General features: G+C 44.8%; 1 protein-coding gene across 3 annotated transcripts in view; it reads left to right on the forward strand.

The window, feature by feature from the left end:
• The window catches only part of ATP11C (ATPase phospholipid transporting 11C), a 281,152-nt gene that overhangs the window by 13,365 nt on the left and 240,265 nt on the right, over positions 1–27,522 (forward strand). The gene's annotated exons all lie outside the window — the stretch shown is intronic.

Consider the following 27,522-nt stretch of genomic DNA (forward strand, 5'->3'; position numbering starts at 1 on the left):
ACCTTAGCCCGTAGCGAACTTATGCTCCGGGGCTTTAATGTGTGTGTGCCGGCTTCCCTTCTCTTCCCTCCGAAACCGGAAGTTATGTCCGGGGGGGGGGGAGGGAAGAGAAGGGAAGCTGGCACGCACATGTTAGATCCCCGAAGCATAAATTCGCTACGGGCTAAGGCGGGAGACAGGTCAGTGAAGCTTTCCATTTGCTCTTCTTGTTGCCGGGTCCTGCTTATTTTCAGTTTCTGCGAAGGCAGGACCCAGCAGCATTTCCCCCAATCAATTGTGATCTTGGGCCGATCAGCCTTCTTCTCCGACGGCAGAATTGACATCGGGGAGAAGAATGCTTGTCGGCCCGAAGTAGGGAGAGCTTGGGGGGAGAGGGGGCGGCAGCCAGCGGCTTTGGGGCCTGTTCCCCGATGGCAGTGACATTGGCAGTGGCTTGGAGGAGGGCAAGGAGAAAGAAAGTAAGAGGGCAGGAAGAGAAACAGAAAAAAAAGAAAGGGGGCATGAAGAGAGAAAGAAAGAAAGGGCAGGAAGAGAGGAAGAAAAAGTTGGGGGGGGGGAGGGGAATGAGGTCAGGAGGAGAGGAAGCATACAGGCTGAAAGAAGGGAAGAAAGATTGGATGCACAGTCAGAAGAAGAAAGTGCAACCAGAGACTCATGAAATCACCAGACAATAAGGTAGGAAAAATGATTTTATTTTAAATTTACTGATCAAAATGTGTCTGAATTTATAACTGCTGTCTATATTTTACACTATGGTCCCCTTTTACTAAACTGCAATAGCGTTTTTTAGCGCAGGGAGCCTATGAGCGTCAAAAGCAGCGCTGGGCATTCAGCGTAGCTCCATGGTGTAAAAACTGCTATCGTGGTTTAGTAAAAAGGGAGGGGGTATATTTGTCTATTTTTGTATGGTTGTTAGTGAGGTGACAGTGCATAGAGTCATCTGCTTTGACCTCTTTGAGAAAACCCCGGAATAGGAATAATTATTAACATTTTCTCTGCATACAGTGTGCTTTGTGGTTTTTAAAAATTTTTTTATTATTGGTAGATCATTTTGACTTGGTCATTTTAAAAGTAGCTCGCAAGCCCAAAAAATAGCCAATGGTAGACTTCAGAGGGTGGTGGTTAATAGTACCCTCTCTAAAACGTCAGAAGTGACAAGTGGCTCAGTCTTGGGGCTCAGTCTTGGGCACGCTCCTTTAAAACTTATTCATAGGGGACCTGACTCAGGGGCTTCAAGGTAAAATAACACTATTCGCCGACAATGCCAAACTATGTAACATAGTGAGCGGCTCCGATTTACACGATAGTATGACGCAGGACCTGTTTTTGTTGGAACGTTGGCCATCTACCTGGCAGCTGGGCTTCAACGCCAAGAAATGCAAGGTATCCATATTCAAGTTTCATCACGGTGCTCTGGTTTTGGCTCCAGTATTTGTCACTTCCGTTCACCAGGTCTGGCTATCCGTTACCATCTCATATTTTAAAGACTCACTCGTTATAATTAGTGGTGATCCACATGTCTCTTCGTAATGGACATGTCCGATTTTAGCATTTGGATCTTAGTACTATGGGTTTGGTCTTTTCTGGTTTCCTTTCTATAGTATGCTTTTCGTCTGGAGTCTTTTGAGTTTAGAATTACATTTTATGACGTATTTTTGTGGTTATAATTGTATGACATGTCTAAAATCGGTCAAGTTATCCATTCTTTCTATTATTTTTTGTCCCCTCATACAGTGGCAGACTGCCCCGGGTGCCAGCCCTAGGGGGGTACACAGCCGGCTGGATCCAGAACCTTCCAAGCTGCTCTAAATGGCACCTGCACCTCAGCACGGCTGCCGTACTTATTCTGAAGCAGAGTCGGCAGCCGCACTGAAGTGCAGGAAGGTCCCATGATGACTGCATTTGCTGCCTCTGCCTCCGGAAGACGTAAGTGACATCGGAAGGGGAGGACCGGCAGCTGCAGTCATTGCGGAACCTTGCTGCAATTCCCTGTGTCTGCCGGCCCACCCCCTCCAATGTCACTTACATCTTACAGAGGCAGAGGCAACAGAAGCAGTCATCATGGGACCTTGCTGGTTTGGAGGGAGAGAGGAGTATAGAAGGGTGGTGGAGGGAGAAAAAGGAGGTCAGGGTGGTATGGAAGGGTGGTGGAGGGAGAGAAAGGGGGCAGATGCTGATGGAATTGGTGTGCACGGAAAGGAGAGAGAGACATAAGGGGGAAGGATACTGGATGGAATTGGGTTAGAGGGAAAGAAAGGGGGCAGATGCTGATGGAAGTGGGGGGAAGGGAGAGGAGATTGAAATGGCAGACCATGGGGGTGTGGGAGAGGGAAGGGAAGAAGGGGAGAGAGATGCCAGACCATTGAAGGAGGGAAGGGAAGAAGATGGATGCCAGAATAATAGGGGTGAAGGGAGAGATGGAAGGGGAATACAAGGACAGAAGATGCCATATAGAAGGGGCAGAGAGAGGGTAGACAGTGGATGAAAGGAAAAGAGTGTCAAGACTATGAGGAAAGCAGAAACCAGAAAAGACAATGTAGAAAAAAATAATATTTATTTATTTTTTTGCTTTAGGGAAGATGCATCGCTGTTTCTGTGGTGTTGCATTGTATGCAGAGTCCAGCTTCTTGGTAGTTCAATTTAACCTTTGTCTACATTTTTCTATTTTATCCCCCCTTTTACAAAACTGTAGAGCTTTTTTTTTAGCACTGGCCATGATGGTAATTTCTCAGAATTCTATGAGAGTCTGAACTGTTACCACCATGGCTAAAAACCACATTACAGATTTGTAAAAGGGAGAGGGGTTAGTTTGTGATTACATATTCCATACTAGGCGAAGGTGTGTTCGAAAGACATGGTTTTCAGTTAGGATTGACTGTGCAGGATTGATCTGTACTAGTCTGGCTTGTTTAGTTTTACAATGGGTGTATTGATATACTGCTCACTGCAATATGCAAGATGCTGCCTTTTCCTAGGTACACTCTTGTGTGACGTATGGATTCTTACTAAAAATCATGTTTTTCATACAGATGGGGGGGTGTAAAAAAATGATGGGCCTCGGCTGTCACATATGCTAGGTACACCACTGCCTTCATAGTTTATATCTAATCCACAAGCCTGCATTTAGGACCTACAGGGTATATATCCCTCTGATTCATGACAATTTCACTTCTCATGTTATCTTATCCATTCTTTTTATTATACAACTGCCCAGATAAGCATCAGTCTTTGATGTGATTGGACCTTGAAAGCTAAAGGCAACAGTGTTCTCCCCAGAAATTTTTTCCAGCCATGAAAAACATTTGCTGCATTTAGTGTGCCACAAAAAACATTTGCTCCGTTTAGTGTGCCGGAGTTAAAAAAGTTTGAGAGACGCTGCTCTATACCATTTGAAAGAGGGCAAATATCTAATTATTCACTTCTAGAATGGAATACTTCTTAAATTTAATAAAAAATTATGGAACAAGTGTCAAACCTTAAGTCATATTGAGCATTGGAAAATAACTAATAATAATTAACTAATACAAATAGTACACATTTAGGGCTCCTTTTACTAAGATGCGATAGCGGTTTTACCGCGCGCTTAGCTCGCGCAGAATTGCCGCACATGCTAGACAATAACACCAACATTGAGCTGGCGTTAGTTCTAGCCGTGTAGCGTGGCAATTCTGCACGCGCTAAAAACGCTATTGCAGCTTAGTAAAAGGAGTCATTAATTTTCCCCACCACCAAATTTCCCTGTCCCGCCCCACCCGGCTACTTTTTCATGCCACCCGGCTGGAAAAAATTTCTGGGGAGAACACTGGGCCCTATATGCCCAGAAACTTATGAGCAGATGTCTTCTGTTTTCTTACATCTGTGCTAGCTTTCTGCATCTGTCCCTTAGTGTAACCCCCCTCCTCCCCCCCCCTGAATTTAACTCAGACCTACATTGTAGGAAACTAATTTGATTCTTATATGAAAGTTTAGCATTACTGTTTTAAATAGAACACTCTCATCACTTTTCAAACTACTACTTTCCCCTTCCCCCCTCACCCCCGAGGGGCCCTGTTTTATTAAAGTGAGTTAAGCCCTAAAACAAGTTTATTGCAGGACACACCAAGGCAGTAATTTACTGTTTTGCATATGGTAATCGTACGGTAACTTTATATATGGGAGGTGATGGAGATTGGGTGTGGAATTATTAATCAGCTAGCATTGACTTTTACCATGTGCTGCTAACTACCGTATTTTCATGTAGATAACGCGCACCCATGTAAAACGCGCACACGGGTATAGTGCGCGGAAAACACAAATTTATGTACAGAAATTTTTATATACCGCGCACACCCATATACTGCGCATGCTGCCCGACTCTTCTCTGGAGACCCCGACTCTCTTTTCGCCCGCCCCGACTCTCCTTTCCCCCTTGAAGTCCTGTCCCTACCCTGAAAGCCTGATGCCCCCCCCCCCCCCGACGTCTGATTCACCCCCCCCGCAGGACTGCTCGCACCCCCACCCCGAAGGACCGCTCGCATGCACCCGCACCCCTACCCTGAAGGAGCGCTCGCACTCCCACCCCGAAGGACCGCTCGCACCCCCACAGCCTCCCCCCTCCCCCATGGAGAAGCTGTCTACCTTGTTTCCGGATGCCAGCGAGCCCAGCTGTTTCCTCTGCCGGCGGTCCCGCCCCTTCTCTGAGCCCTGCTGCGCTGCTTCCTCTTCCGGCGGTCCCGCCCTTTCTCTGACATCTGGATTTCAGTCACCAATGCTTCCTTCTCCCATAAAAACCCTCAGGACTTACCCAGAGATCATCCCTGATAGTTTAGTGGAAGAAAAGTATTCTTGTTTATTTCCATCTGCTTCTGCCCTATCTGATTTCATATGTAAAAACGGCATCCTCAAATACGAAACTGTATTGGAGGAGGTGGGACATGACTTAGGGAAGGCCTTCTGACCAACTGGAGGCAGCCTGCTTTCATTGTGGGTGCTGGAAGAGGGGGGGAGAGAGGTGGTGGGTGACCACTCCATTAACACCAAGGAGCTTTTCAGGATAATATCAAAATTAACAAACATCACTATCCTAGTCTGCAACCCCCAGAAAGAACCCCCCCCCCCCCAATCAATGAACTTGCTGATTACTTTTGTTCAAAGATCCAGATGCTACATTACAAGCTTTAGCCCTACTAACGCACCAAAGGACTACTGATATCGTTTCTCGGAACCACACAGCAGCGGGGGGGGGCGGTCCAAGATGGCGGTGTGACTGGTGTGCTGCTGGCGAGTCTCTGTCTTTTTTCCTGAATGAGATGTTGCATACTAAAAAAAAGACTTAGTTCAGTCTGTTCCCTCACCGGCCGTAACTTCTACACATTTGCGACAGACTCTGCTGGACTTCACTATCAGAACTCCTCTCCAGGGTGGAACGTGAGGCTCGTTGGAATTGGTGTCTCGAGACTTGGGCACCTCCCCAGAGCCGGAAGTCTCTTTCTTGCCTCCTGACCCGGTAATTCCTCCATGCCCTGCAGCTGATTCGTCCTTGCTCGAGAGAGGCTCTGATGCCGAGGTGGCTGCAGGAGCTATTCCCAGTGAGGGGAGCAGGACGGAGGAAGTAGCAGCAGGGAGGAAGATAGCCATTTGACTCTCTCGACTCCCCGGAGGTGACCCTGCTCGATGTATGGAAAGCTATCCAGAGGATAGATGGAACAATACGGAAAACAGCGGAGGAATCATCTTCCTTGGTGAAAAAGGTAGATTCTTTAACAAAAACAGTTGAAGATACTAAAAAGGAGAATGAAACTAAGTTTCAAGTAGTAAATGAAGAAATAAATGCTCTTAAAGTTGTTAATACTGGTCTGATAAAGGATAAACTCTTGATACATAAGAAAATAGAGCAACTGGAGAATTATAATAGACAATTAAACTTGAGACTATTAAATTTCCCAAAAATGTTGGAGGTTTCTTCAGTTGAATTATGTAGTTCAAATTTTGGGTTTCGCTCCTGAACTTATTCCTCCTTTGAATAAAATTTATTATTTACCTGGTGTCACTAAGAAACTAGGGAGCGAACCACCATCAGTAAATCAAGGGCTTTTGCCTCAACCACTTGATTTGGGAAATATCTCAGAAATTTTGGAAACATGCATTATAAAAATTGAGGAAAGAGCTACCTTGCTCATCTCATTTGTATTTCAGCAAGATCTTAATGCTGTATTGAAGTTGTATTTTCGCAAAGCTCAAGCTCCTTTTATGGAACAGCGTATCTGGATTTAATAAAGAGACACAAGAGAGGAGAAAATCATTTCTTTTAATGAGGCAAGAAGTGAAAAAGCTCAGAGCCACTTTCCAACTGGTTTATCACTGTAAATGCCTCATTAAATACCTGGGGATGAAATATACTTTTTTTTAAATTCCAGAACATCTTAGGAACTTTCTAGTCATGAAAAAGATCTTCAGGGAGTAAATGGGTGTTATAATATAAGAGAGGAGTTGTATCCGTAAAGCCATTTCTTTTTCTTTATTGTTACTTGATGTTTAAATTTGAGTTCCAATAGGTGAACCTTCCCCCACTTGCTTATTTGGGGGGGTCTAAGAAGAAGTTGTATTGTTACCTGTTTATTACAACATTATTTGTTAAAATGTTCCATTTGTGTTTCTTTAACAAGTGTAAATGCTTGCTATTATTTTTAATTAAATAAATAAAAAAGAACCACACAGCAGCCCTAATCTGGGAAACTAAACTAAACCTTAGGCCCTTACACCGCATCTTCTCTATAACAATGGAGCTCAGCACTCCAAAGGTTCAGATCCAGAGGGCATTTGCCCCTCTGGACCTGAACCTTTTCCAGAAGCTCTTCGCCGATACATGTATGTACGGTGCCCATTAGACACCTGCCCACCTGAGATCATACTACTCTCTTCACCAACCTTTCAGGGTTTACTTTTCAACTGGACCCAGACAATTCTTAACAACGGCATATTTCCAGAGAGCAAAGGGCTTATGATAACACCTGTAACTAAGAACAACAAGGAATCAAATCTCTTCAGTTGCTAATTACTGCACCATTGCCTCCATTTCTTTCTTTGTGAAATTATTAGAACTAGTGTATCATCAGCTGCTTAATCTCCTAGAAGAAAATAATAAACACACAATCCCAGGCTGTATATCACCTTCTTACAAAAACTGTTTTTTGCCTTATACAAGTAGCCTCAGCCCCACCACTCCGCCGCTATCTCACTTTCTATTGCGGGAAGAATTACGTGAGAGCTCATCATTGGCTGCTTATTCTAATTTTTCTAGTGCAGTTTACTAATTTTTTAAAATTCTTTTCAAAATTATTTCTTTAAATCCCTTTCTGTGTAAGTGTACTTAGCTTGTTAATATGAAGCCAACATCCGGGAGTCATACCCGACATGCCATGTTTCGCACTACAAAGTGCTGTATCAAGGGTCTCCCTGGAAACAAGAAAAGGAAAACCGGGCTGTTATAAAATGCTCAAAACTGACCACTCTCCCTCCTTGGTATATACATCTTCACAACTCTCGTGTTATATAGCACTCACCATGGCCGCCCGTGTCATCCGACTATTCAAATTTAAGAATGTAAGATGGCCGCGGCGTCTCAAACCAGCGTTTAAATGTCCCTCTAAGCTGTAAAAGGCGCCACCCCCTAAGTCCCATTGGCCCGACCTCAACCAATGAGTGAAGTCCACTCAATTTCAGCGTTCAACCCCCGTGGTTCGACAGTGTCGAGCCTGAAAATATGCCTTTGTTCACTTTCATTTAATTTACGTGGATCTTTTTCCCCAACTGTCTGACTTATGACCCTCCATCTGATCTGTTCAACCGTGTGCTGGCATGTTACCCAATGGGCTACTAGGGGGGCCTGGATATCGTTGTTAATTATCCTGGATTTATGTTCGGTCAGTCTGACCCGAATCATCCTACTAGTCCTTCCTATGTAAATTAGCCCACAGGGACAAATTATGGCATAAACCACATCTGATGACATACAAGTTGTATCAGTTCTTGAATATAACGTAATGTCCCTCCCTGGGACATTCCAGCTCTCCCCTTCAATGGTTAATGAGCACCATTGGCACCTGCCACACTTCATATGTCCCCCCCCTCCTCCTTTCAAGTTTTGTTCCACCAAATTTCAAGCTGTTACATTTTTGTCCTATTGTCATACCCCTAGAGAATGCCACCCTGGGAAACTCCCTCAGCGCCTGGTGCGCCTGCACTATATACCAGTGTCGTTTCATCATGGTAACCAACAGGTTTACTGCTCTAGAAAAAGGAAGCACGCAAGTGAGTACTTCATTTTCATCCATTTGGGATGACTCAAGCTCCTGAATAAGGAGCTCCCGCTGAGCAAATCTAGCTCTAAGGTATGCCTGTCTTATAGATTTTTCTAGGTATCCTCGTTCCCTAAACCTTTCAGATAGGGCTCTAGCTTGTATCTTAAACTCTCCTAGAGTGGAACATACCCTCCGGACCCGAAGAAATTGTGCAATAGGGAGGTTGAATCTCAACCTATATGGGTGAAAACTCTCAAAATGAAGGATAGTATTCCTTGTGACAGGTTTTCTATAAAGGGAGGTATTAATCGTGCCTGCAATCACAGTGATCGTTATATCTAGGAAATCAATCCTATCCTGATGACTTGTCATAGTAAATTGTATGTTGTTATCGACAGAATTCAAATAATCAAAAAAAATCTTGGAGATGTTCTCTAGTCCCTTCCCATATTAAAAAAACATCGTCCAAAAAGTGTACTACGTGGGAAAACCAAGGGGACCCATAAATGTGATTCTCCTCAAATTTGAACATGAATAAGGAGGCAACTGAGGGGGCTAATGTCGCCCCCATCGTGACCCCCTGAATTTGCTTAAAGAACTGACCCTGATACTGAAAATAGTTATCATTGATTACCCATTGGGCCAGTTGTACCAAGAACTCTGTGGGGGATCCGATGGGGAACCTCTCTCTGTTGAAGCGTTTCCCTAATAACAGTCAGTGCCTGATCTTGTGGAATCTGAGTGTACAAGGCTACTACGTCTAAAGTAACTAACCACTTTCCACGCATGCCAACCTCAAGCTGGCTCAATGCTCTTAAAAAATGGGAGGAGTCCCTAATATAAGATGTAATCTTAGGGACTGAGACTTTCAAAAAATAATCCACAAACTTAGACAGGGGTTCTAGAATGGAATTACGTGTGTTGACTATCGGGCGTCCAGGGGGATCAATTAAAGTTTTGTGAACTTTAGGTACAAATGAAATTCTTGGGGTTCTCGGGTATTTTTCAAAAAGAAAAATATATTCTTTTTGAGTGAGGACCTTCTGTTCAAGAAACGTATTCAAATATTCCAAAATATCCTTAGAAAGCTGTTGAGTGGGATCCTGTTGGAGATGGACATAAGCCCGTGAATTACCCAGCTGTCGCCTGGCTTCCGTGTCATATTTGAAACTGTCCATCACAACCGTAGCGCCCCCCTTATCTGCTTTAGTGATTACTATGTGTTCATTCTTAAGGAGTTCATGAAACCCACAATTCTCCTGTGTGGTGACATTGTAGGGTCCTCTATTGTCCCATGACCCCTGCAATTCCCTCAGTTCATTAGTGATGATGTTTCTGAACGTATAAATCAAGGGGTCCTTGGGACCCGGGGGGACCCATTTAGATTTAGTTTTACAAATCTCCACTGATGTAATCGAATCTGCTCGTTCGAGCTCAATTTCCGTAGATTGGGAGGTAGATAATTCTTCGTCTCTGGAAAAGAAGACTTTCAATTGCATCTTCCTAATAAACAATTGAAAAGCGGCTTGAAGTTTAAAAAAATCCGGACGATGGGTCACAATGAACCCCAGCCCTTTCTCCAAAACGGAAGATTGGTGAGGGGTCAATATAGTAGAAGACAAGTTTATTACTGTCGATTCACCCCCGTTCGAACCCGGGGTGCCGATTGTTGTTGTTGTGCCGATCCTCTCCCTCTTTGCTGGCGGGTTCTTCCTCTGCCCCGACTGTCTTTGTTGGTGCTCTCCCCAGATTTTTCAGTTGAAGTCTCTCCGGATCCCTCACTGGACCCCTCTGACTCTCCAGATGAGCTATCAAAGGCCACTTTCTTATGTTGAGTTGTTATTGTTGGAGCTTTTCGTTGCCAAGAGTACACCCGGTCATTCAAATAATCCCTCTCATCCCTCTTCCATTTCCTAATTTTAGATTGCCTAATATCTTCTCTAAATTGTTTCATGTTAGCCTTCAGTTCCTTCAATTTGTTGTCAAACTCTTCCATCTCGAGTGGACTTCACTCATTGCTTGAGGTCGGGCCAATGGGACTTAGGGGGTGGCGCCTTTTACAGCTTAGAGGGACATTTAAACGCTGGTTTGAGACGCCGCGGCCATCTTACATTCTTAAATTTGAATAGTCGGATGACACGGGCAGCCATGGTGAGTGCTATATAACACGAGAGTTGTGAAGATGTATATACCAAGGAGGGAGAGTGGTCAGTTTTGAGCATTTTATAACAGCCCGGTTTTCCTTTTCTTGTTTCCAGGGAGACCCTTGATACAGCACTTTGTAGTGCGAAACATGGCATGTCGGGTATGACTCCCGGATGTTGGCTTCATATTAACAAGCTAAGTACACTTACACAGAAAGGGATTTAAAGAAATAATTTTGAAAAGAATTTTAAAAAATTAGTAAACTGCACTAGAAAAATTAGAATAAGCAGCCAATGATGAGCTCTCACTTAATTCTTCCCGCAATAGAAAGTGAGATAGCGGCGGAGTGGTGGGGCTGAGGCTACTTGTATAAGGCAAAAAACAGTTTTTGTAAGAAGGTGATATACAGCCTGGGATTGTGTGTTTATTATTTTGGTCTGTGATATCAACCAGGGCTATAATAACTTATAATTACGCCATATTTTGAAGGCTTAATCTCCTAGAAGAGCACGATACACTTCTCCCTCCGTATTCACTGTGATAGGGGATTAACAGAACCGCAAATACTGAAAAACCATGAATAACTTTTTCATATGTTATTTGCTGTTTTCTATTAAAAACCATCGTGAATATGGTGAAACCGTGAATAACCTGGTGTGAAACCTAGCCTGTTTCTGAAGGAGAGGCAAAACACGGTGAACAAAGTGCTGGGAATCAGTGATTTTCTCTATAAACTTTTGGAATCAACGATTTCTCTATGGAAACTGATGTAATTTGGGGGGAGGAGCCATCAAGCTAAAAACCATGAATAATGGAAACCGCAAATGCTGAAACCGTGAATACGGAGGGAGAGAGAAGTGTATACTGCACGACTCCCAGTCAGGCTTTCGGCCACTCTTTAGCACACAGACAGTTCTAGCCTGACTACTGAATGACATGTCCCAACTCTTTAGCAGAGGACAGAGTGCCCTTGTTCTCCAATGTGACTTGAGCAGTGCTTTTGACTTAGTAGACTGTAACATTCTTCTCTCTTGCCTAGATGCTAGTGGCATTACAGGTACTTCCTAAACTGGTTCCAGGGCTTTCTAACAAGCCACTCATGATGACAAACCTCCCCTGTCTGGACCATATACTGTGGAGTCCCTCACGGCTCCCCACTGTTTGGGTGGAAGTTAGTTTGACTTTTCCTTTTTATTTAGAGCAGGAAAATCAAGAATCATTTTAATTAATGAGCTAGCACACCGTATATACTCGAATATAAGTTGATCCAAATATAAGTCGAGACCCCCCCTCCCCCAAAAAAGGAGGAAAAATGGTTGACATGAATATGTCGGGTGGCTTAATATTCAAGTTTCAAATTTATTAGGTATTTTATATACCGCCTATCAAGGTTTGTCTAAGCAGTTTTACAATCAGGTATTCAAGTGCCCTCCCCTGTCAGGCTCTGCATCCAACCCCTTTCCTCCCTCCCCTGCCAAGCACTGCACCCAGAACCCTTCCTTCCCTCCCTCCCCCGTCAGGCTCTGCATCCAGAACCCTTCCCTCCCTCCCCTGTCAGGCTCTGAACCCTTCCCTCCCTCCCTCTCCTGTCAGGCTCTGCACCCTTCCTTCCCCGCCTCCCTTTCCTGTCAGGCTCTGCACCCTTCCTTCCTTCCCCGCCTTATCCTTGTACCTCTGCCGATCCCTGGTGGAGGTGCAGCGGGCAGGAACAAGCTTTCCGAACCCCTGCCCCGCTGCTAACTGGCTGCGCAGATCCAATTTTTTGGGCTGAGCGGCACGAGCAGGATTGCGATTTGGTGCTGCTGCTCGGTGCTGAGCGGCTTCCTTACTGGCTCCCGCAAGTTCCCAGTTTGGTATTACAGTGCTGTTTGGCATATGTGAAGTTAACAATTTCAAAAGAAATTATAGATGAAGTGGCTAAAATTATTCATGCAGCCTGCACATATATATTTCTGATAACACGGCCTGCTGTTAAAAATACAGTACTTGGATACCACTGATTTATAAAATAGGTTTTACATAACTGGCCTTTTATTTCCACCATTAGTTTTGCATGATTAAATCACTGGATGCAGTAATCCAGGTCCAGCATTCTTCATGCACTTCTGTTTTTCTTAGTTAAAATACTTTTTTATGTTGTAGAAATCTCCTTTGTTAGCTAATATATAGCATGTAGGGATTGAAGGTTATTTTTATGATATTCTCTGCTACTTATTCCCGGCCTCAGAGATGAGGCTATGTTCTCTAATCTGGCAATACTTCCTGCTTTTCAAGCAGGATATTAATTTGTCTTAACTTTCAATATAAATGAATATTAACTTGCCTTTTAGAAATGATTGTTGTCGGTTTACTAGAACTGCAATATATTTTTAACCTTTCTAGGTCACTTGGCCTAATGTAGCATTGAGCACACCACTGGTGTGTGAAAACTCTTAATGGAGCTTTTATATATGATTCAAGAGGTCAAACTATTATTATGTGAACACAGCAAAATTATTGCACTCCTTGGCCAGTGCAAGGGCAAATATGTCCCGTTTCATGTTAATAATTCAGTAGCTACGTCAAGCAGTTATGAAAACCCTTTTTTTTGGTTAATGAATAGACCAGGCAAAGAACTTTTAAGAGGCTGTGCATAAATTTAAAAGATTGGTGGTCGGAACCATTCAAAGCTTTGCATGACTTATTTATTAACGGTGGGGGTTTTTCATGAAGAGATTCATGTAGCTCACAATACATTGTTCTTGTACAATAACCTCTGGAAGCTTCACCATAGGGTTATGTATCTTTCTTCCTTGAACTGCAGGGAATTCAAAATCAAATTCTAGCCCTCCCTCTGTGGTCATATCCCCTAGAATTCCAGTCTAGTTTCTTACAGCCTGGCGGTAGGGTGTTGCCTCTTCTGCTCATGTTTGATTTTAAAATTTCTAGTCACTTTAATTTGTTTTTGGCACGGGTCTTGCCCTAGTGCCGTGGATTTACCCTTCGGGGACATCCTTCAGTGGGAGATCGCAGACATTTATATTGTCTGCTTCTGGGGGGTTACCTGTTAGTAGAACTGCAGTAAGCCCCCCGGACAACCTGCAGGACAGATCGGGGCTCCGGGATTGGGAGCCATCTCTCCCCAGGTTCGTCCGCTAAGGGGTAGAGCGCAGGCTGCGCAGTTCCATGGAGGCACATCTGGAATCGGGACCGGACCATGTGTCTTCTCTAATGGTCCTGAGGGATCTTGGTGGTCACTTTCTGAGGTGACAGGGAAGGTGAGGCGGTCAGAACTGAAATCCAATTTCGCAGCTCCTGAAATACTGATCTCTCCATGCATGCTCTGATTTTAGCCTTCTTGCCATTTGATTCTGTGCAGCACATTGCCACTTTGAGTATCTGAATGCTTGCTGGTTTGACGATTTGGGGGGGGGGTCCTGGAAAGCAGTTTTAAGGACTTTCTCTCCCCCCCCCCTCCACACCTACAAAATTGCTGTTTTTCCGGGTTCCCTGTGTTTTATCCAAGCCATTTTAGGGCAAAATCGGCACACATGGTGGCCATCTTGGATTTTCTTTTAAACTTTTAAAAGTATATTTTTTGGGTTTAGGAAATTCGTTTTCACTCCAAACTTCACAGATGGCCACCTCAGGACAAGATGGCATGGATTCATGCCTTATTTGTAGTGGAATGCGGCCTGTGAGGGGAGCGAGGTGTGTGCGGATTCCTTTCTTCCCTTCTCCGGAGAGGCCCCCCCCTTGCTTCTACTTCTACCAAAGATGCAATTGGTACATTACATCCGGTCCCCCTCAAAAGGGGTGCGAAAGGTGCTGCAAAGAAATACATAAATCTGCTAAGCGCTCTAAAACTGAGGCACGCAGAGCGGCTCTTGCCAACGGTGTCTATTTTCCACCTGAATTTGTAAATATTATGTGTCAGGCTTTTCGGGTTCAAACGACTATGCCTGTTTCTTCCACGCAGAATGCAGTGCAGCAGATGGGATCTGCTCCCTCTCTGGATTCCAGCATGTCTCTGTGTTCTTTTTCAGGGACACCGGAGAACAGACGGTGGTTCTCGCCATCGCTTCTGCCTCGGTTTCTGTCCCTTTTCTGTCGCTGAAGTGTCCACCGATGTGGCTAGTCTAGCAGATCTTCGGGATCCCCCTGCTAGCGGGTCCCCAGTTCTTGGGGCGGTCCTGGCTATGCACAAGCTATTTAAGACTGACCAATTGCCTGACCTTGTTTCTGAGTTCTAAGGATCCTGAACCTGATTTCAGGCAGAATGTTCCTTCATAAGTGATCAGAGTCCGCTGTCTGCTTCCTTTCCGGACAATCCGGATTTGGCTGGGATTCTCTCAGAGGTCTGGGAGTTCCCAGAGGGTCCCCTTAAAGGTGCTAGGGCTATGGTGCATTTGTATCCTATGGACCTGGAATTCGCTTCCCAACTGACTCCATCAATAGTAGATTCAACTGTGGTGCAGGTCACTAAGCACAGTTTCTTGTCTTCAGATGGAGGGGTTGTCCTGAAGGATGTTCAGAACAGGCGAGTGGATTTCATCCTCCAGCACCTTTTTCGATTCCACGGCAGGTGTGAGAACTACAGCAGCCACCTTCATTGTTGCCCGTGCGTGTTACACCTCAATGCACCAAGATCCCGAGGAGATTGTCCTTCGGGACCAAGACTCCTGCCCTCTATGACATGATGACAGTTTTTGCTAAGCTTATCCAGTGTCAGCACGGCGAATACTGTGGATCCATCAGTGATCCGGTGATGTTCCTCTAAGGCTACGCTGAGCAGTTTGCCTTTTGCAGGTTTGCTCTTGTTCAGCCAGGGTCTATATGACCTTTTGGCCTATGTTCATGACTGTAAGCATCAGATGCTTCCCGGTTTGAAGCCTCGCCCAGCATGGAGTTTGGGATAGCTGAATTTTCATCCCTACTGGTGTCCTCATCAGCAAGCTGGGCCCCTGGTGACCGGACAACATTTCGGAGCTCCATCCAGCCCTCGTTTCAGAGTCCTCCAGCAAACATCATCCTGCTCCCTCTAAGCAGCAGTTCTGGCGCCAGGCCTCTGGCGCCTCTCCCTCAGGTCGGGGTTGGCTTTCGGCCTACCTAACAGAGTGGCAGAGGGTGACTTCGAACCTGTGGGTCTTCAAAGTGCTCGTAAAAGGTCTCAGATTTTTCTGACTTCTGCCCGATTTCTTTCTGACTTTGGCCACGGGCAGTCCGGAGCAAGCCTGATACGTACAGGCCAAGGTTTGCAGATCACTATCTCTGGCAGCAATAGAACCTGTTCCTACAGATGACTTGGGCTCCGGGAAATACTCGATATACTTCATCGTGCCGAAGAAAGGCTCTGAATATTGGAAACTATTTCTGGCCCTAGAGGCAGTAAATGCCTTCCTGCGAATTCCGTGTTTTAGGATGGAAATGATGCGTTCAGTTGTAGCAGCAGTGATGCCCCGGGAGTTCTTGGCTTCCTTGGATCTCATGGAAGCATACCTCCTCATATCGAGCTTTCAGGAACAAAGGAGGTTTCCGAGATTCCATGTGCCTGGGTGGCACTTCTAATTCACTGGTCTGCCCTTCAGACTGGCTTCAGCGCCCAGATCCTTCATGAAAGTCATGGTGGTAGAGGCCGCCCACCTGCGCTTCCAAGGTGTCTTAGTCCAACCATTCCTGGGTGACTGGCTGATCAGAGTCCCCTCACTGGAGGAGGGCCGCAGGACGGTTCACCAGCTGGTGCGCCTGCTGGGGCTTCTTGGCTGGGTGCTCACTCTGAAGGAGAGCCACTTCAAACCGATGCGGGGAATATTTGGGAGCCTGGTTCCACATGGGCAGGAACCAGGTGTTTCTGCCAGACTCCAGAAAGCTTGAGCTATGGAGTGCCATTTGGTCCATGTTGGAGGTTCAGGCTCCAACGGCCTGTCAATACCTGCAGGTGCTGGGTCTCATGGTTGCGGCCATAGATGTGATTCCGGCCTCTTCAGCTGTCCCTCAGGTCTCGATGGAATCCCCAGTGGGATTTGCTGTGTATGACGCTGCCCTGGATGGTGACAGCCCACAGCGGCATGCTTTGCTGGCTGAATCCTGGACTGTGTGCCTTGACCACAGATACGAGTGGGTCCGGCTGGGGGGAGGGGCAGTTTGCATATCTGTTCTGGCGCAAGGCCGGTGGACTATGCTGGAGAGCAGATGGTCGCTCAGTCGCCTGGAACTTTGAGCGATCCATTTGGCCTTGTTGCAATTTCAACGGTGTCTCCATTGGAAGGCTGTTCATGTCTTCTCAGACAATGCGACGGTGGTAACCTATGCTAACCGTCAGGGGGGCATGGAGAGTCCGCTACTAAGTCTGCTGGCTTGGATGCTCTCTTCCTGGATGGAGAAGCATCTGGTGGCTGTTTGTCCGTGGCCAACGTAGCAGGCGTAGACAACATTCAGGCAGACTTTCTGAGTCAACAGATTCTGGACCCGGGAGAATGGTCCTTGTCCAGCATGATGTTTGAGATCATAGTCCGGCGGTGGGGCCGTCCATCCTTCGATCTGATGGCGTCTGCCAGAAACTAGAAGGTGAACAGATTCTTCAGCCGCTGCAGAGAGGTAAGCAGCGAGGGGCTTGACGCTCTGGTCCAACCTTGGCCCCAGGGGGAGTTTCTCTGTTTTTCCCCCGTGGCCCATGATAGGGCGCGCTCTGCACCAGGTGGCCACTCATATAGTCCTGGTGATCCTGGTGGCCCCAGACTGGCCCAGAAGGCCATGGTATGCAGACCTCATGCAGCTGAGCATAGAGACGGGTCTGCGGCATCCCTGTCATCAGCAGGTGCTCACAGAGGGCCCCCTATTGCTCCAAGATCCGGATTGCTTTGGTCTTACGGCTTGGCTCTTGAGTGTGCGGCATTGACATCTAGGGGCTATTCGTCTGCGGTCATCGCTACCCTCTTTCAGAGTAAGCGGAAATCTATTGTGTGAGCCTTTGTGAAAGCCTGGCGGTGCTTCCAGGCTTAGTGTGAGAGGATTTGAGTAATTACTCAGCCTCCTCCGTGGCACAGGTCCTGGACTTCCTGCAGATAGAAAAAGAGAAACTACAGTGCTCCCCTGTGAATTTGCGGTCCCGGTCATTCATGGTATTTTCCAACTGCGAATGACTGGGCAGGAGAGGGCAGCCAGAGCGCCAGCGAGTGAAGGAAATCGCTCGCGGTTTGCTCCGACCGCCTCTTACTATACTAAAGTCGGGCCTCACCAATCAGGAGCTGCTGTTGTAGGCCATCTTTGTATAAACAATGCCCCTAGGCATGCCATGGTAGCCAAATTAGCAAAGGAAAGAAGTCCTCGCCTCACAACACAAAAACAGTACAGAGAAAGAGGCAAGGGAGGCATCCTGTCGGCTAAAAGGGGTATCTTTATTCAAACTAAAGGTCCTAACTAGAATCCAAGTTTCAGTGTATTGGAAGCCATGGTAGCCAAATTGACATATCTGTTATGTCTATACTAAGCAAGCTCAATTCCTATGGAACATCACAGTAGCCATATTTATCTTCATTTCTGTCATGTCAGTGTTCAATTCCTATGGAACATATATATTAGTTTGTACTATTGGATTCCTTACTTCACACCCTGACCATAAAATCATGACACCATGCTCTGCTGAACCTTAATCCTTGTGTGTTAATGTAACCCTATGAGTGTTAACCGTAACTCTATGTAATGTGATATTGTACAACTGTGAATGTACCTTATCCCTATGTTCTGTCATTGTAAGCCTATGAGTGCTAACTGTATCCCTATGTAATGTAATCACTTTACAACAGTGAATGTCAAGTTGTAACTTGTTCTGAGCTCTCTTGGGAGGATGGGATATAAAACCAAATAAATAAATTACATGTAGGTACTTTCTCTGTCCCTAGTGAGATCACAGTCGAAGAGCTCTTGTATCTGGAGCGGTGGAGAGTTAAATGACTTACCAAAGGTCACAAGTAGAGAATGACACAGGGACAATTTTTTTCCCATCTCCACAGTAACTCAAGTTTCCTCATCCCGTCCCCGCAAGTTTTGTCTCTTTCCCTTCCTGTAAGCTTTGTCTTAACCACACAAGCCTTGAACACTTATGATTTTAAAGTGTTTGAGGCTTGTGCAGATGAGGACAGAGCTTAGGCATTGGTGGAATGAGGCTTTATGACATCACAATCTGAGCTCTAGAATGTTGCTACTTATGATTTTAAAGTGTTTGAGGCTTGTGCAGATGAGGACGGAGCTTAGGCATTGGTGGAATGAGGCTTTATGACATCACAATCTGAACTCTAGAATGTTGCTACTTATGATTTTAAAGTGTTTGAGGCTTGTGCAGGTGAGGACAGAGCTTGCAGGAATGGGGCAGGGACAGGAAAAGAACTCATGGGGACGGGAAAATGAGTTCCCACAGGGACGGGGAAAATTTTGTTCCTGTTTCATTCTCGAGTCACAAGGAGCTGCAGTGAGCTGGGTCTCCGCTCATTGCATTAAACACGAGGCTACCCCGTGCCCCACAAAGCATCCCATAGCCACATAACTTTAGACCAGGGATCTCAAAGTCCCTCCTTGAGGGCTGCAATCCAGTCGGGTTTTCAGGATTTCCCCAATGAATATGCATTGAAAGCAGTACATAGAAACATAGAAACATAGAAGATGACGGCAGAAAAGGGCTACAGCCCATCAAGTCTGCCCACTCTGCTTACCCACCCCCTGTCTATGCCCTAATGACCCAATTTCCTTATCTTGACCCTCGTAGGGATCCCACATGGGTATCCCATTTATTCTTAGTCTGGCACGCTGTCTGCCTCGATAACCTGCACTGGAAGCTTGTTCCAATGATCAACCACTCTCTCTGTGAAGAAATACTTTCTGGTGTCGCCATGAAATTTTCCGCCCCTGAGTTTGAGCGGGTGCCCTCTTGTGGCCGAGGGTCCCTTGAGAAAGAAAATATCATCTTCCACTTCGACACGTCCCGTGAGGTACTTAAATGTTTCGATCATGTCTCCCCTCTTCCTACGTTCCTCAAGAGTGTAGAGCTGCAATTTGTTCAGTCTCTCTTCGTACGAGAGACCCTTGAGCCCCGAGATCATCCTGGTGGCCGTCCGTTGAACCGATTCAATTCTGCGCACATCTTTACTGTAATGTGGCCTCCAGAATTGCACACAGTACTCCAGATGAGGTCTCACCATGGCCCTGTACAACGGCATTATGACTTCAGGCTTTCGGCTGACGAAACTTCTATTGATACAACCCAATATCTGCCTTGCCTTAGATGAAGCCTTCTCCACTTGATTGGCAGTTTTCATGTCTGCACTGATGATTACTCCTAAATCTCGTTCTGCTGAAGTCCTAGTTAAAGTTTCTCCGTTCAAGAAGTACGTCCTGCATGGATTTCCACTTCCGAGGTGCATGACCTTACATTTCTTAGCATTGAAGCCTAGCTGCCAGGTTGAGGACCAACTTTCCAATGTAAGCAGGTCCTGCGCCATATAATTCTGTAAACTTACTATATTACATAGTTTGGCGTTATCGGCGAATAGTGTTATTTTACCTTGAAGCCCTTTAGTCAGATCCCCTATGAATATGTTGAAAAGGAGTGGACCCAGGACCGAGCCCTGTGGCACTCCACTGGTCACCTCCGATGTTTTAGAGAGGGTACCATTAACCACCACCCTCTGAAGTCTGCCACTCAGCCAATCATTGACCCATGCAGTTAGTGTCTCTCCTAACCCCATCGATTCCATCTTGCTTAGCAGCCTGCGGTGTGGGACACTGTCAAAAGCTTTCCTGAAGTCCAGGTACACGACGTCCAAAGACTCTCCCAAGTCCAACTTTCTTGTTACCCAGTCAAAGAAGCTGATGAGATTGGATTGGCAGGACCTACCCTTGGTGAATCCTGCATGCACATAGATCTCATGCATATTCATTGGGGAAATCCTGAAAACCCGACTGGATTGCGGCCCTCAAGGAGGGACTTTGAGACCCCTGCCTTAGACCCTCTTGTTGGTGCAATGCAAGTACTGCGGTGAGCAGTCTGAGTTGAGAGACTTGAGTCGCATCCCCTGGCTTAGGTTTATTACTGCTGTGGAATGAATCAAACTGACCTATTTGGAGACTTTGCTCCAAGAGAAACTGATACCCACATTACTCCTTTTCTGGCTTGTTTTAAATATTTGCCATGGCTTGTTTTAAACATTTGCCATTCTGCTTTCCATCATGTTCCTCACACTGTGCCAGTGGAGGAAAAGGAAACGGGCCATTGTGCCACACTGCTAAGTTTTCATCTTCCAACTTGTTTTCTTTTGTCTTATGCTTGCTCCACATATTGCGTTCAATTTCATGGCAACTTTCACAACAGCTAATACAGTGACACGCATAGTTGTGTGAAACTAGAAAATACTGTAGTAAGTCTCCACCATATATAACTTGTGCATGATGACCATGAAAGGGCCTCAACCTCTGAGCTCAAGACACAAAATACCATGGGGCGATAGTCCTACTAGGAGAATCCTAATTTGGTAGAGATGAGTTTTAAAATCATACCTCCAAAAACAAAACTGCTCAGAAACAAGCAGGTCTACAGACTGTTTTTAAGCATAAGTTGTTACATTGCTCAAGCATGTGAGATCAAATCATTTTTTGTTTCTTTTATAAACTTGTAAGTAGGTTTGTGAAGTTCTTTAGGTTGGGTTTGTTTGTTGTTGCTTTTTTTTTTTTAATTTCAGAAGAGACGGCCCCTTACTTAATAAATATCTATGGGATCCTCTGCACAGGCACCACCTTAAAAACAAGCTGCCTCAAAACAGCAGTTAAGAGATAAGAAACCTGCATCAAGTGGAAAGCTAAAAACCTGTGAGGCTGGGGCCTCCTTTCCTCCCTTTGCTTTATAGAAGGGCAAAAGTCTATTGTATTAACTCTGTCTAGGTTAACACAACCAGTGAGATTTTAGAGACTGAGGGGCTGGTAATAACATGTGGTTAATGCCAGATTTGCATACACATTAAAAGCACTCGGTGTTCAAAGGGCTCAGGCCATGGTATTAATGTGGATGCCAAAAATGGCCATACATTGCCTTAAAATGTATTTAAATGGATGCTAATGAGCCTGATAGGTATCTCTCTCAATGCGCAAAAGCAAATGATGGCCTATAACACCGTAAACTTACCATCAGCTCAAAGGTTGTATAGAAGGTTTTGAGAACACATTTCTTGGCAAAATTTCACATTAAACTATGGGTTTTCTCTTATTTCACAAACCAAAGGAAGCCTGTGGCAGTTTTGAAGTGGAGGTATCCCCCAAGCACATACTAGTGCCTGTTTTTCTGCATATAAATATGAGCCATCAGTGCTGATGTGTGTTTTCTCTTCCATTTTTGGTCTGGGCATGCTCATAAGAACCATGCTTACTGCTAAAGCATTATGTCTATGTGCCAGGCATGTTTCTCCTATTTTTGGTTTACTAATGCATATTTAATGTTAATATAATTTGCATATATTTTTCCATTCAGTATCGCTTAGCTACTGAAAGAAAAAATATATGCAAATTATATTAACGTTAAATATTTTCCTTATGTCTATTTCTTATGTAATGTGTTGTACCCTCACTTTTTACATTCTGTAATTCGCTGATTGTCCAGCCCTCTTCTATGTTAACCGCCTAGAAGTCATCTGACTATGGCGGTATAGAAGAATAAAGTTATTATTAGCTAGGGATAGTGGAGGCCAGGAACAGCCTCTCGGTGGAGATGGGAGAGATGGACTATATCTGAATTCAAGAAGGAGTGGGACAATTATGTGGACCATTTGGCCTTTTATCTATCTGCATTCATGCTTCTGTCTCTCCTCTGAAGAGGAAAGTCCCTCACTTCAGATCCATGGTAAAATTGGATGCCATTCTCCTCCATTGGAGAAATGTTCCTCTGCATTTCTTCCAGTACCTTTCATAGTGAAAAATCTAATGTATTTGTCCTGTTTGTTTTAATCAGATTGTAAGCTCATTTGAGCAGGGACTGTCTCTTACATGTTTAATGGCTAGTAGTACTATAGAAATAAGAATTAGTAGTAGTAATATTCAAGCAGTATGAGATAATTAACTTGAATGGCTTACACTGCTAAGGGAATTCAGCACTAAATACAAATGTTTGCATTTTTTTATTTTTAAACCTTTTTTTATGTACAAAATTTCCCTTATCGGTGGCATGAGGCCTGACATCTCTGTCCTAGGTTTAACTTTTTTTTTTTTTTGGGCTTGACCCTTCTCTCCTATTTTCCTCACAATCTAGCTTCAGCCTTCGTCCCTCCAATGCAAGTTCTCTCTTAAGCTCTGCTGCTTTAGGATTGAAATTCAAACTGTCTGCTCACTGTTGCTTTCTTTACTACTTGTCTTCCCTAGGCCAGGATTCTCAAAAAACTGCTTTAAAAGCGACGGTCTGCTAATGCAGCCATTTGATAGTGAATCAAAAAAAGCGAGACATCCTCAAAAAATCACGCATGCAAATGAGGTCAGCGTATAGCAGCGAAGATTCACTAAATTTGAATGTGCCCATCGCTGGTGATAACGATCGGCACATGCGCAGAAAAAAAACGCAAAAAGAAAAAAAAACAATGGGACAGATTTGATGTTCAGTCTCCTGCTGCCAAATAACAACCCCCCTCACAGCAGCGGAAGAGATGCCAGTTCTCTCCTGCTGGCAACCAACAACCCCCTCCCATGCAGCAGTGGCGATCCTCCCCCTTTTTTTGCAATAGGAGAGATGCCGATGCTCTCCTGTTGTCAACCAACAACCCCCCCTTTAGCAATGGTGACTCTCCCTTTGCAGCGGGGGAAATGCTTATTCTCTCCTGCTGCCATACAACACCCCCGCCCCATCTCTGACACCTCCCCCTTACCTCCATGTAGATCTGTGACCTAAGGGAAGTGAATTCCTTCCACCCAAGCCAAGCCCAAAATGAACCTTCCCGGTGAATCCTGGGATGCACCGGGGAGGGGTTTGAGGCTTTGATTGGCCCAAGTTGTTTAAGGCCCCTCCCATAGGAGGGGCCTTAGATGTCCAGGCCAATCGGAGCCTTAAGCCTTTTCTCAGTGCATCCGGGGAGGGGCTTGAGGCTCTGATTGGCCCAGGTTGTATAAGGCCTCTATTTTTTTTTTCCTCCCACCATCCCTCCCCCTCCCCGCAAGTCATTCCCCAGATATATCCCTAGATTGCTCTGTTGTTTTAACTCTCTCCATCCTGGTTTGTGTAGCCCTCTTCCTGCTGTGAGATAGTGATCATAAGAGGAAGAGAGCAAAGGCTTTGTCAGCCTGCTTTCTCCTTTTCTTTCTGCAGTGTGATTGCTGTGCTGTGCTGTATCCCTTGAAACTTAATAGTGGAGCACTGGATGGCACAGGAGAATGTGGCTCAGTGCACTATATGCTGCTGCTTTTTTTGTTATGATCAGTGTGATGGGGTGGGCTGCTTTGCCATTCTGTACCTTCCTGATCATGCTGTTGAATTGTGTATAATTTTACACACGAGGGAAATTTTGTAAAGTTCTTTATTGTGTAGTTATGCAGAATTCTCCTAGGAATAGGTTTGCAATTTTACATTATTATCTTTTTTTTTTTTTTCTTTTTTGCATTAGGCATGATTGAAATGTTAGCATATGAAAGTGCTAATGCACTTTTGATAAATGGACCCCTTAATCTGAAAAGAACTAGTTTTCCATTTTCTCAATATTGTTTCCACAGTGCCTTGGGCCTATCTGTCTTAATCTGAGATTCACCCAAGGTGGTGTACAGCAGGTATAATTCAACATAAAACTTACAATTTTGTTAACAGCATAACAGTAGTTAAAACAAATGTAAACATAAATACAATGAATGAGTTAGTTAGTTAAAATCAGTAAATTGAAAACTTAATTATAGGATTACCATTAAACAGTTTCAAAAATATACTCATTAACAGCACTGAAATTCAAACAGAGATACAGTAGAGTCTCGGTTAATCATTTCTCATTTAACTGGGACTCACACAACTGCCAAAAAAAGTGATGGGGGGGGAAGTCCCTCAAAGCACCAGCGGTAGTGTCCTGAGCCACAAATCCTCCCTCCAGCCCCAAAGCACCAGCATGGCAGTGGTCCTGAGTCGCAAAGCCCTCCTCTCTCCCTCAAGTCCTGAAGTGGCAGAAGCAGGTGGCAGGCCTGAGCCATGATCTTCCTTACTCCCTCCCTCCTCTTTCTCCCTTCCCCGAGCACAGCCAGTCAAGCAGGAGGCAGCCTCAAAACAGGCTGCTCGCTGTCAGCCCTGGTAGGTCCTTTCTTCTGATGTATCGGAAGTGACGCATCAGAGGAAAGGCCCTGTCAGGGCTGGCCGCAAGCAACCTGTTTTGAGGCTGCCTCCTGCTTGACTGGCTGTGCTCGGGGAAGGAATGGAGAGAAGGAAGAGAGAATTCACGGTTCAAAACCATCACCTGCTTCTGCCACTTCGTGGCTTGAGGGAGGGTGGATGACTTTGTGGCTCAGAACCGCTGCTGCGCTAGTGTTTTGGGGGGGAGAGGGAATTCAGTGTGTTAGGCAAGGTTTCTAACACTCTCTCAATTAACCAGAAAAACAGTGATCCGGTATCCACCAATCCCCATGGGTGCCGGATAACTGAGATTCTACTGTATAATACATACTAAAAGGGAGACGATACTTATGAATCATCTAATAATCATAAATCAGAACATTCAAATAGCTTAGATATGATGCTAATGCTTTTCTATAATACAGTTTATTCTATAGCTGAAGGGTCAAATGCAGATATTAGATGGGGACAAGATGGGTGGTACAGAGTGCTTTGGGATAAATAAATGGGAGGCTAAACTCAAGGCACGTTGTTTATACAGTTAAACAATGTATATGGAACTGATTTAATTAGTATGTGTGGCAAGCTAGTCCTGATGCAGAATGAGTATATAGTCTTATCACCCTGCATATTAAAGGCTTGGGTGAAGATCCAGGCTTTCACCTGCTTCCTGAAGTAGAGGTAGTCTGGAGTTACATGTAGCCCCTCAGGAATTAATTCCATAGCATGGGGGCCACTCATGAGAAGTCTCGCTGGCGGGTATCACATCGTACAACTTCTTTTGATGAGGGTACAGATAATGATGCTACTTGAGAGGATCTCTGAGGTTTCAACAGTATTAAAAAAATCAAATATAGAAGTTTAAATTTAGTCTTGTAAGTCAGTGTAGTTTGTGCAGGAGGGGTTGATGTGGTTACGCTTCTTGCAGCCTTCTATTAATTAGGATTTATTTATCACCTTTTTGAAGGAATTCAATTAGATAAGTGTCGCTTTTGAGAGAGGGAGTGTAGTAGGTAAAATGAAGTTTTTCTGGATATGGTGGTTATTTTTGCATCAGTATTATTGTATCAATACCTAATCTAAATGTCATGTTTACAGCTTTTTTCAACACCTAAATGTGTGATTAAGGGCTAGATGCACTAAAGTCAGCAATAGTCGCTAAACCTGTTTTCACAGCTTTAGTGATGATCGCTTTTACCGACCCTATTCACAAAACAGCCCACCACATGTTTTTCCCCTTGATCGCCCATTTTCCAATCTGTCCATGCAAATTATCTAAAACTCTCATGCAAAGTAGCCAAGCGATTGATACCCTAACATTGCTAGGCTATTTCAGAAAAAAAAAATGTGGTTTGGGATTGTAGGCATCTGTCAATCAGGCCTTAGGCACCTCCCTCTGTATCAAGGAGGCTGAGGGATGAGCCTAAAGTCAGTTAGGCCTTATACACTTCCCTCTGTATCCAGGATACAGCCTAAAGCCCTGATTGGTTCCTTCAAGGCCTTTGGTCCCTCCCCGTGCATCACATGATGCACAGGGGATGGAAAGGCCCGCCATTTAGGACTGGTGGATTTGAAGCTTCCAACCTTTTAAAAAAAGGTAGGGGGAGGTTTGGGGGGGTGTCTGGTGGCAGGCGGAAGTGGGCATCCCTACTGTCTATTTTTGAGGAAGCGGAGGGGACTGGTTTGGAGGAGTTGGTGGCGTAGGGGGGAGGGCAGAACTAGGTGGGGACATGGCATGGGGGATTCAGCCAGGCCGTTGGGTGGGGGGTGTCTGGGGCGGGCCATCAACTTGGGGGGAAGGGCTTTTTTGATCTGTCGGGTTTGCATGTAAATGATTTGCACCTCTGTGCAAATCATTTTCTTGCAAACTTGATAGTGCATCTATCGCTCCTGGCGAATCAGCCAGAGAATCGGCCAACAGTGATACAGTTGGTATCTTTAGTGCATCCAGGCCTAAATCTTTTGTTGGTATTTAAAAAGCTTCTCTAATATTTCAATAAAATGTAAAACTTTGCTCTAAATTTTATATTCAAGAATCAAAAGTAACAAGGCCTACTAATCCAGTTTCTTTTCACAGACTATGAGGAAATATTTACACATTTTTAAGTTTTGACAGAACATTAATGTTCTTTATTGGTAATTGGCTGTGAATTAAATGTATGTAAAAATGGGAGTGTCGGGAACAGAACATCTAAAAACAAAATGTGGAACCAGTTCCAGGGCTTCCAAGAGTATAAAATTGAAAAGTTTATTGGTATAAGAAACAATTGAAAAATATCACAATGTGCTAAAAGTCACCCTCATACAACATAGGTCCACTGCATAAATAATGACTAGATCCTACACAGGCCATGTTTCGGCTTTTTAAAGCATTAGGAGTTCTTAAAATGCAGTAACAGGCATCCAAAAAAACTGTAAGTCTTTTGGATGAGTGCTTGTTAAGAATGACAGTTGCCACACTGGCTGGAAAATGCATTTTAAGAACCCCTGAGGAAGATTTTAAAAAGCTGAAACACAGCCTGTATGGAGTCTGGTCATTATTTATGCAGTGGACTTATGTTGTATGAGGATATTTTTGAATTGTTTCTTGTACCAGTAAACTTTACAATTTTATACTCTTGGAAGCCCAAAAACTGGTTTCACATTTTGTTTTCAGTACTACCCGATCTTTGTGGTACCTAGGTGCATTCCTGTGGTTGGTAGGACCGTCCTGGTGACGTAGACCACCTCACAGCATCGTTTTGCAACTGGAGGAGCAGAACATCCCAGTAATCTACTGCAGACTTGGCA

Source organism: Geotrypetes seraphini, chromosome 5 (assembly GCF_902459505.1).
Source record: "Geotrypetes seraphini chromosome 5, aGeoSer1.1, whole genome shotgun sequence".
Taxonomy (NCBI): Eukaryota; Metazoa; Chordata; class Amphibia; order Gymnophiona; family Dermophiidae; genus Geotrypetes; species Geotrypetes seraphini.